An 11612-nucleotide genomic window follows, 5' to 3' on the forward strand; every position below is an offset into this window, starting at 1 on the left:
CGATGTGTCGGGTCCTTCAGCTTTAGGCTCGAGACGTCACGAAATGAATTCCGGTGATTTATTTTGACTTTTAGATTACTGTAGGAGTAAGTCGATCTGTTGGCAGCAGAATGTGGAGAACGAACAAGTCGACTACTGGATGGAATGCTATTTTAATTACAAACACTGACCGCGCAGATGTGGTTCCATGAGCATGCCAAATGATTAAAAAGGCATCATTTGCATAGCATTCATAGGTAAGGACATCTGGAATTCTTGGGAAAGTGAAATGTCATATCACCCAAGCTCGAAATAATGGGGGCAACGACGGCCATGTTTTTTTCACTAATGTCATCAGTTAATTTTGCGTGTAAATAATATCTATAATTCGTAATTCACGCCTTACAGATTGCCGTTTTGCCTTCGTACTAAAACACTCAGACTTGCGAAACAACCGGATTGCCCACCTGCTGACGCTAGTAAGTCATTGGTATAACTGTACTAAGCCCGAATATGCGTGAATGTGGCTGCGATGCTACTAGAGGTTAGACTTATATGAGAGAGAGAGAGAGAGAGAGAGAGAGAGAGAGAGAGAGAGAGAGAGAGAGAGTTGGAGTCGCCGTTTTGAGGTTAATTATCATCAGTTCATGAGAATCTCATGTGTAGATTAGACACCGATCTAAAGATTGAAGCACACATATGAACTCATATAGGCAAATAGCAGCATGAAAAGTTTTAATCACGACATTATGTTTTAATATTATCTGAAATTTTATGTGACTAGTGCTAAGTGTTAAGTTGTTAGACGAAAATGCAAGTTATAATTTACATATTTTTGACAAAACAAATTCTTCAGACTGTCACTTGTGATTCAAATGGATCACGAACCAATGTTTTTTCCACATCGAATATGATATCCTGAACACTTGGACAAGATTTAGGAGCAACTATGTGATGAGACATGTTTGGACCCCACGCCCCTGGTGCCATTCTAGAGAAAATTTCATAATAGCAAATTACCGTGTGAGTTATTCAAGATTTGGAGGCAACAAGCCATGGAGAACGAGCCTCTAGATGTGGAGATCGCCGGGCGCAGGGAGGAAGGTTGTGGCAGCTGAAGGCGGTCAGGTGGCGTCTCACGGTGTCGTATGGTGGTGGGTGAGGAGTTTTAAACTTTGAGGGTATCATCTAGAGCATGGAGATTAACATCCCGTTTAATTGCTATAATAGATGGCGGCAATATAACATCAATTACAATGTAATTTAATAGAATTATATACTATTGTGTTATTTTGTGTGATCTGGGATAAATGATGTGATGTCTACTTCATTTTTTGGTTTCATAATGCTGCGTAATAAACGGGGGGGAAAGGAATCAAATTTCTCAAAGTATCCCTAAAATCAAAATTAGAAGGAGCATATTAGTTATTACTTTAATAGTCAATCATGATTAATGGGTTTAATACTTTATATCTATCGTCAATAAGTTTAAGCGTATAACATGTGATTATACTCAAATAACTATTATACCATAGTGATTACCGCTTTAACCGCAAATTATGAGTGTAATACCCCCATATTTTTAATAGCTATAATAGCTTTTATACAGAGGAGATTATGCAATAGTTTAGTTGGAATGGACCTGTAATGTAATACCTATACTCCTATAATCAATCGTGTTGTAAGAGGGTAGGGTTTGTAAATGGTGATTTGAAAATTTTAGTGGCGTTTTTTTAGGGTAGACTAATTTTTTTCTCGTTGGCCATGAGGTTTTATCTTAGAATTCAAATTGCTATATTGAAAAGTAAAGGACATTAGATGGTATTGAAGTGAATAATTAGGAGATTTTTCGGTATTTTTCTTAGACTTAATAAGGAAGATTTCTTTATTCAAACCTAGGACTTGTCTGACAAAGCTAAAAATTAAGTGTCGAAAATTAGAAACCATAAGTGCTGAAATAAAAAGTTGTTTGATGATAAAGTAATAGCTAAATTTGGTTAATTCATCACTAAATACATAGCAATGACAATTATTAATACGTTCTAACAATGCATTTGGCAAGATTCTACTTGTCATCGATAATTTTTGCTATTGATGAATCATGCAAACACCTTCCTTACTTACATGTGGATATATTTATTTTTTACTTAATTAAATCCATTAAGTCAATATCTTAAGATTATCGAACAAATGCTGAATTTTCATATATGAGCACTTAAATAAAGATATCAAACAGGCCCTTGTTTTTGCAATGAGAGGCATATAAGCATATGTTCAATGAGTGAGATGTTTCCTCTTTCTCCTCTCTTCTTCATCCTTGCACGATCGCGTGCTGTTGTCCTCACCGCCACCCATAACTGTCATTAGCCCTCACCAACGCGGCTCCATCTCCCTAGCACAACCGCCACTACCCTCGATAACGCAACTTCAACTCCTAGAGAGAGAGAGAGAGAGAGAGAGCCCATTGGCAGCAACCTCCATGCCCGTTGTTGCAGAAAGTGAGTGATCGGACAATAAAATAGACAAAACAAGAAAATAAATTGGATACAAGATTTACGTGGTTCCATTGTAGTGACCTACATCCACGGCAAGAGAAGCAACAAATTTCATTACAGCCACATTAGAGTCCCAAGCCTTAATAACACCCAATATTGTATGCAGTATTTAGCCCTACAATTCATTGCTAAATAATCTCTCAATCTCACCGAGGGATTAGACATAAATCTTATCACAATTCAGGTAAAGGCGACGCTTCATGCAATTTCTAACAACGGCCACCACGTATTGGAGAAAGAAATAAAATTCCAGTGAGTTTCGGTAAAAAAATCCAAGATTTTAGACTTTCCTATTCTGTCCTTTCTTTGGCCGTGACTTCAACAGAATCAAAAGATTGCATTTTTATTTCTTTCTTGCACCGTCTTCAAGTCCTTTGCCGAATCCTGACAGAAGTTGGCAACTTCTGTTATTTCCTCTTCTATTTTCTTTATTTGGGCGACAATCTTGAAACCAATTCGGACGTACATTCTTTTCTTCGCCAACTTCAACTTGCCAAAGGAAGTTACGGCATCTTGCTTTATTCAATTTCGGACATCCGCGAAATATCCAAAATTTTGACTTTCCTTTTTCAAGTCGAGTTTCGTTCACAAATTCAAACTCGAAATATATTTTAACACTTGTTATGGTTCAATTGTGGTGGGGAGGAAGCAATGAGCAAGGAGGTGCGATGACAAGTCGACGTGCGATGGAAGGGACGTGCATAGTTGGAGGCGGAAAGGTGGAGAGATGGAGATCTCATGGTGTTATATAGATTTGTCACAGAGTAGGAGCATTTCTCTTTTCCCGAATAAGACGGTCAGTAACAAAAGGGTAAACGAATTTATCACTTAACAAAAGAGTAAACGAATTTATCACTTAACAAAAAGAGTCCCAAATTCAAAATGTGACTAAAAATTGGAGAAACGAAAGTAGGGAAAATCACAATGGACTAGACAGTTCTCCAAACCGAGATAATTGTTTAAAAGTTTTAACCTATCGTACAGTGGCTAATTCAGTTATAAACTTTTCAATTATGCCAATTTAATATCAAACATTTTAACAATTTACTAATTTACTATCAAACCTTTCAATTGTACCAATTTAATCATAAATCTTTTAAAAATTTGTTAATTTAGTCATAAACCTATCATTTGAATAATTGTTTGCAATGACTATGTTGGTTAATCAACACAATTGAAAGGTGCAAGATTAAATTGAAAAATCATCAAAAATTTTAAAACTGACTTAATACTATTAAAGAGTTTAGAATTGAATTGGCTATTATATAATAGTTTGAAAAAAAATTGGATAATTTTTCCACTCCAGAACTTTCTTAAACATGAACTTTAGGATTCAATGCCTCTACACCGACTGTGTGTGGAGCAGAGGTAGAGCACTCCCAATTCCACTAGAGCGAGATGGCATTTGGCCAAATCTTACGTTTCCAGATTTTGTTTTGTTATGGAATATGGAGGTCCAAGCGAATCAATAAAATTAGTCGGAAGGAAGGAAAGGGAGCTGGACATCATATTTATGTGATTTGGTCCAAATATTGAAACATATATTTATAGAGAGAGTAGCACGGAATTACATTATAAAAATAAGTTATACGATGGAGATTATAACTACTCAAGCACTGAAACTCTCTTGATATTTTTGAGTCCTCAATTACACTCAATAACTCACATAGTATTTAGCCCTCCCAATTCCTAATGAAATCTCACTCAAGAAATTACATAAATTCTACTAATAAGAATTTAATTAGCTAAATCATTCGGATGTAATTACAACGAGCAAGCCCTCACGAGAAGAGCTCTTTGCACACTCTTATATGCAGCCTTAGAGTTCTCTCTTCTCTCGGCTACCAAGGACTTGGCACGCCCGTTTTCTCCGTTCTCCCTTATAATAAAAAAGAGAGTCTCCAGCATTTATTGTAGCACGAGGGAATCTTCTTCAGATGAAGGAAAAGACGAAGGAGGCCCACCAAAATTTTTGGGCATGCATGCCCTAGCATGCATTAAAGGATGGAAGTAAATGGACGTAGGACCTTCTTTCCTCTCCGGCCGCCTCCTCCATGATTGCTCGTGGAGAAGCTCCGTCTTATCCCTGAACCACGCCCAGAATTGGTTACCTAAGGAAGGCTTCATGGGGATCAGGAGGGAACCCCTTCCCTTAAAGGGTTGGCCGGGGGTTTCTCATGGGGACTTTATCCCATACTATTCCTTTTCACTTGCCTGTAAACGACTTGTGAGAGGAATCCTCCCGAAATGTCCTATTCAGGAGGAAGCCTTTTAAGATTTTGCTTAGGACCATTCTTTTCTTCTCTATCTCTATCAACTCCTTCTGCGGTTATCTTACTTTTACCAAAAAAAAAAAAAAAAAAAAAAACTCCTTCTGCGGCAAAATTAATGAGGCTTCCGTGAAAGAGGACAAACGAAGCCCACAATATTAGGGTGAGCGGTTCAGGTTCGGTTCGGTTCCGTGCGGAACTGGAACCTACCCCGGGTACGGAGTTCTTCATTTTTTGGAACTGGAACTCCGTTAGAGCAAGAACCTTGGAACCTACCCCTCATCACGGGTTCCGGGGGTCGGTTCCTGGTTCCAACAGGTTCTTTTTTTTTTTTTTTTTTTTTTTCATTTTCAGATTTGAAAAGTCAAACAATTGACAGTTAAGCTCAAAGGATTAGAACATCGCGACAACATGCATCATCAAGCACTGTTCAGAAAACTCTAGGTTGATACCCGCAAGGCTCATAGGATTAGAACAGCGTGACAACATCCATCATCAACAGTCGGTCTTACAAGACTTATACCGTTCATGCACTTAAAAACCATAGGGCCTGCATAAGCACATCAATCTTAATCCAACAATAAGATAATCGCTCAAGAGTTATTGACCCCAATTCTATACAAATTCATCCAGGTACAGGTTGCAAGGCACTTTAGTAAATCACTAGCCCTTTTTAGTGTGCAGATTCCTAACACGGCCTATTTACAAGTAAAGGAAAAACAGTTATATCACCTCCACAAGGGAACTTTGTCAGCAGCTCTGTTTCAGCAGCTCTCTGTAGCCAAAATAAATGAAAGAGAAATCAGTAAGATCGAAATCTAACATAGTGCTCATTATTCTTCAAGCTGATGTGAAGCATATGTCATCTATATATTAAGCAGTTGAATCCAACTTATAGATTTGGCATTGCACTCAGGAAGCATTTACTCATATCTGACTAAACTTGCACTTGAAAAAAGCTTCATCAAAAAGCATTAGAGCAATTTATGGATAATAAATAAGGCCGCCCAATAATCGAAGCTTTAACTACCAAATTCTGTACACTTGACAAGATGTAAATTTTATAGACAATACCTTTCCCTCATAATATCCCTGGAGTAAACAATTCACAACACCAAAGTCAGCTGCAGAGATGTATACGAATCTTTTTACACCTGCAAGAGATACAGGTCACAACTATATCTAGCCAAACCATTGTATACAGATACAATTCCCTGAAGGAATATCATGAATGAACCTGTCAATGCAAACAGTCCATAGAAAATGAAATGGTTTGAACGACAATAGTTCACAGCAAACGATTTAAAATCAATTTTCAGCAATGACTGCTAGCCAACAGTCCACACAGCACACCTAGGAAATTGCAATTTGTGGTAACAGATTAAAGTTCTCCAGGGCCATAAAATGGTTGATTAGCTGGCACCATGCAAGAAACTGCCTTTAGCAAACAGTTTTGACTGACATGTAAATTTTCCAGGCTACACTGAAAACACTAGCCAAGTCAAAAGAAGTGCAAGGGGAAACCCAGCATTCATGAGATTTAGCATTGAAAACAAGACAAAGAAAAGCCAACACCACTAAAAGTTGCTGGACAGAAACCTCAAAGCTGAGCTAACCATGAAATTAGAATACTTGTAGGATAAAAGTAGCAGATGTTGAATGCATAGCTTGTTCAAAATAAACTGTTCATAATGACGCTGTTCAAATGCAAGAAAGAGTATTCCTATTTTTCCCATATTGCGAGTCCTTCAAACAGATCTTATAAGAGACTAGAGGGGAAAAATGAATACTCATAATTTTCAGCTTTCTGTGAACACAATTGGTAGTGCTACTTTTAAGGACCTAAAAATGAATACTCATGACAGTGGGAATCCAGTGAGCAACGGTTATGACAGTGCAATTACCGTCTCTTCCCTGATAGTCCTCTGAACCAGGTTATCAGTTGCCGTCTCTTCCCTGATAGTCCTCTGAACCAGGTTATCAGTTGCCGTCTCTTCCCTGATAGTCCTCTGATCTGAAGAAATCGAGCTTCAGCTTAGACTTCGAGTGAAACAGGGCAGCACAAAGAGAACAGGTTACCTAGATTTTTTAAGCTACGCCGGGACTGCAACGAGCATACGAGCTGGTGATTGAAAGCTTTTACAATTGTTCACAAGCGAAGATATGACTAGCGGAGAAGATTCAAACGAGACTGGGCCGGCGAGCGGCGTCCGGCGGCGGCGGCGTCGAAGGCGAGCGGCGTCGGCAACGGGTAGAGGCAGAGAACTAATAAGAGTCTGATTGGCGTCGAGTGGCGAGGGTTAGGGCGAGCGGCGTCGGCGACTGGTGTTCAGCGGCGTCCGGCGAGGGCGAGCGGCGTCCGGCGGTGGCGTCGAGGGCAAGCGGCGTCGCCGACGGGCACAGGCAGAGAACGAGAGAGACTTTGACTGGCGTCGAGTGGTGAGGGACCTGAGGGTTAGGGCGAGCAGCGTCAGCGACTAGCGTCCAGCGGCGTTTGGCGAGGGCGAGCGGTGTCCGGCGGCGGCGTCGAGGGCGAGCGGCGTCTGGCGCGGCGTTGAGGGCGAGCGGCGTCCGGCGGCGGCATCAGTGAGTGTGAAATCGAGAGTGAAACTGAGAAAGGCTGAAAGCGTCGAGAGATTTGGGGCTTTTGGTTTGGAGCCCTAGGTCTGAGTTCTAACCGGTTCCATAACAGGTTCCATAACCGGTTCCGAGGGGCAGTTCTGGTTCCGGTTCCGCTTGGAACCGGAATAGGAACCGGAAATCTTTGGTTCCCAGAAAAGGAACCGGAACCGGCCTGTCCCTGGGAACCGGGGCGAACCCGGACCTCCGGTTCGGTTCTCCTTCTGTTCTACCCAGAACCGCGCTCACCCCTACAAATATATCTATGACCAAAAGTAGAGAAGAGACCTAAGGCGCGCACGATGCATGCACGTTGCCGTACATGCATTAATGAGGCAGAAGAAAAATGGACGTGGAGACATGCATCTAAATCCATGTGCGGAAAATTTATCCATCTTCATTTAAGATTAACGTTTGTTTGCATTTGTTTAAAAATTGTTCCGAAAAAAATAGAAAAAAGTGTTTCTGTTCACAGAACAATTTACCAACAAAAAAAAAACGCGTTTAGTAAACTTGTTCCGGAATAAAAATAAACGAAACATGTTTGGTAAATTTGGATAATTTTTTTATTTCTTTTATTTTTTCTATTTTTTTCTTATTTTCATTTTTCTTTTTCTTTTCATTTTTTTCTTCTTTTGGCGGTCGCCAAAAGCCAAGGCCTTGGCCGACGGCCGCGCCGAGGTCTGGCTTCGCCATGCGGGGCGAGGCGCGGCCTCGCGGCCACCGCTGGGCGCGAGGCCGAGGCTCGACGGCCATTGGCGAGCTCGGCCTCGCCGCCTGGAAGCTCGAGGCGGATCGCGGCGAGATCGAGCTCGCCCGGCCGGGCGCGAGGTCGGCCTCGCCTTGATCCGGCGAGGCCCGAGCTCGCCCGGCCGGCCGGCGAGCCGCGGCCTCGCCGGCCACCGCCCGAGGCCGAGGCTCGCCCGGCCCAGCCGGCGAGCCTCGGCCTCGCCGAGCCACCGCTGTGTCGGCGTCGCCAACGGTGGCTCGGCGAGGCCGAGGCTCGCGCGCGCCCCAGGCGAGGTCGGCCTCGCGGATGCAGGCGAGCTCGAGCTCGCCCGGCCATGGCGAGCGACCTCGCCCGGCCCGGCGAGCGTCGGCCTCGCCGGGCCGGCGAGCCTCGCAGGGTCGGGCGAGGCCGCCGCGGCCCGTCGGCGGTCGCCGCCGTGGCCGAGGCCGTGGCGACCGGCCTCGGCCATGAAAGAAGAACAAGAAAATAAAAGAAAAAAAAAAGTGTTTTTCGATTTGTGTTCCGAAAAAGAAACACAAAATTTGTGTTTTAACTGTTTCTGTCTTTTTTGTTCCCTGGAACAAAAGAACAAAAAAGGAACAAAACGCACACAAACGCGTTTACATTCCTTTTTGTTCCTGGGAACAAAAAAACAGAAAAATCATTTAAAAACAAAAAAAAACGCAAACAAACGGGGCTAAGGGTGCGTTTGTTTGCATTTGCTTAAAATTGTTAAGAAATGAAATAGAAAAAGTGTTTTACATTCACTTTTAACAATTACAACAAAAACGCGTTTGGTAAACTTGTTCCGGAATAAAAAATAAACGAAACATGTTTGGTAAATTTGGATAATTTTTTTATTTCTTTTATTTTTCTATTTTTTCTTTTTTTTCCTTTTTTTCTTTTTTTTTTCATTTTTTTTTTTCTTCTTTTGGCCGGTCGCGGCCAAGGCCTTGGCCGGCGACCGGCGCGGGCGAGCTCGCCCGGCGGCGGGCGCGGCCTGCGCGGCCACCGCGGGCGAGGCGAGGCTCGCCGCCGCCGGGCGAGCTCGAGGTCGGATCTGGCGGATCGAGCTCGCCCGAGGCCTTGGTCGGCCTCGCTTGATCCGGCGAGCGAGCTCGCCCGGCCGGCGAGCCGCGGCCTCGCGGCCAGCCACCGCCGGGCGAGGCCGAGGCTCGCCCGGCCGGCTGGAGTCGGCCTCGCCATGGTTGGGCGAGCTCGAGCTCGCCCGGATCCCGGCAGCCGACCTCGCCCGACCGGCGAGCCTCGGCCTCGCCGAGCCACCGCCCGGTCGACGTCGCTTGGCGGTGGCTCGGCGGGCCCGGCTCGCCGGCCGCCGGGCGAGGTCGGCCTCGCCGGGATTCGGGCGAGCTCGAGCTCGCCCGGCCATGGCGAGGCCGACCCTCGCCCGGCTACGACGAGCGTCGGCCTCGCCGGGAGCCGGGCGTCGGCCTCGCGGGGCCGGCGAGCCTCGCCGTGGGCGGGCGAGGCCGCCGGCCCTCGTCGGCCGGTCGCCGGCCGTGGCCGAGGCCGCGGCCGGCCTCGGCCATGAAAGAAGAACAAGAAAATAAAAGAAAAAAAAAAAAAAAAAAGTGTTTTCGATTTGTGTTCCAAAAAGAAACACAAAATTTGTGTTTCTTTGTGTTTCTTGTTTCGTTTCTTTTGTTCCCTTGGAACAAAAGAACAAAAAGGAACGAAACGCACACAAACGCGTTTACATTCTTTTTGTTCCCGTGAACAAAAAAATAGAAAAAACTGTTTAAAAAAAAAAAAAAAAAAGAAAAGCAAACGGGGCCTAAGGGTGCGTTTGTTTGCATTTCGTTTAAAAATTGTTCTAGGAAACAAAATAGAAAAAGTGTTTACATTCCTGGGAACAATTTCGAACAAAAAATGCGTTTGGTAAACTTGTTCCAGAATAAAAAAAACAGAACATGTTTGGTAAATTTGGATAATTTTTTTATTTCTTTTATTTTTTCTATTTTTTTCTTATTTTTCCTTTTTTTCTTTTTTCTTTTTCATTTTTTTCTTCTTTTGGCCGATGGTCGCCGCCAAGGCCTTGGCTCTGGCTGACCGGCCGGAAGGGCTGAGCTCGCCCGGGCGGGCGGCGCGGCCTCGCCGGGCCACCGCCCGAGCGAGGCCGAGGCTCGCCCAGCCGGCGCGGAGTCGGCCTCGCCATGGCCGGGCGAGCTCGAGCTCGCCCGGCCATGGCGAGCCGACCCTCGCCCGGCTACGGCGAGCCTCGGCCTCGGGGCCCATGAGCCTCGCGTGGCCGGGCGAGGCCGCCGGCCCTCGTCGGCGGTCGCCGGGCCGTGGCCGAGGCTCGGCGACCGGCCTCGGCCATGAAAGAAGAACAAGAAAATAAAAGAAAAAAAGAAAAAAAAAAGTGTTCCCGATTTGTGTTCCGTAAACAAGAAACACAAAATTTGTGTTTTGTTGTTTCGTTTTTTTGTTTCGGGAACAAAAGAACAAAAGGAACGAAACGCACACAAACGCGTTTTCTGTTCCTTTTTTGTTCCCGAACAAAAAATAGAAAAACTGTTTAAAAACAAAAAAAGAAACGCAAACAAACGGGGCCTAAAATGTGCCCCTCTTTTCTTTTCCTTTTTCCACTTTCGAGCATCCGTACGACACATCAAATCAAATCGGATTTCGTCCGGATTTCAACCTGTTCTTTTTTTTTTTTTAACTTTATGTTTTGTTAGAAATTTTAATTAAATAATAAAGGGGCAAAGAGGAAGGGACTAGCAGGCCGAGCTTAAGTATTTCACATGCCATCATCTTTCAAAATCCTTCGAATGACGGACAAGGCTAGTACAAACCTCGCCTCGCTAGTGAATATCCACAATCCGTCGCCCCAAGGCTAACTTCCGTCGAATACAGCGGAGTGTCATGAGGCACGGGGAATTAGCTGCTTGCGCCTATCCTTAATTTTAAGTGTCATTTAGGACCCTTGAAAGGAAGTTGAAGCTAGAGGCTATTACAGGCTATCCTTCTCGAGGACGATAACCGGGAATTTATGTAGATATAAATCACACACTCTTGATGAATTTTCATTTTGCTACAATCGACCATTTTCCTATTTCCTGGAGGCCTGATTTATGGTTCCCAAATGAGAAACCAAAATGAAAATGCACACCACTTGTCAAAGGGAAAACTACTTTTTTTCATTTTTTTCATAGGAAAAGGATAAATTTCACGAACTCCTCTTGCACTTTAAAATGGTATAAACTAATCCTCCCAATTTTACGTTTCTTCAATTCTTTTATGTGGAAATAGTGAAAAGAAAGACATAGAAACTAGAGCCGCGGAGCTGAGTAGTGACTATTGAGTTAAAGTATGAGATAGAAATAAAATGAAGCATCTTCAAATTATCCGTTTTACACTGACAAGAGTGTTTTTATGAATTTCCGTGCATAAGATTCACTTTCAATAAAATGGTAGGAAAAATTACCAAAAAGC

The 11612-nt window shown here is 43.7% G+C and overlaps 1 long non-coding RNA gene across 2 annotated transcripts; it reads right to left on the reverse strand.

Annotated features, from left to right (window-relative positions):
- Positions 1-5273: 5273 nt before the first annotated feature.
- Positions 5274-7473, reverse strand: LOC108953985. 2 transcript variants are annotated; one of them, XR_005550358.1, is made up of 4 exons: positions 6884-7473; positions 6709-6818; positions 5879-5958; positions 5274-5579 (listed from the first exon to the last, which is right to left on the reverse strand). It is a non-coding gene; the product is annotated as an uncharacterized LOC108953985 (long non-coding RNA). The 2 variants fall into 2 exon arrangements; XR_005550359.1 differs by having other exon boundaries at positions 6709-6771; positions 6884-7472.
- Between the last annotated feature and the right edge of the window lie 4139 nt (positions 7474-11612).

Source organism: Eucalyptus grandis, chromosome 4, assembly GCF_016545825.1.
Source record: "Eucalyptus grandis isolate ANBG69807.140 chromosome 4, ASM1654582v1, whole genome shotgun sequence".
In the NCBI taxonomy this organism is placed as follows: Eukaryota; Viridiplantae; Streptophyta; class Magnoliopsida; order Myrtales; family Myrtaceae; genus Eucalyptus; species Eucalyptus grandis.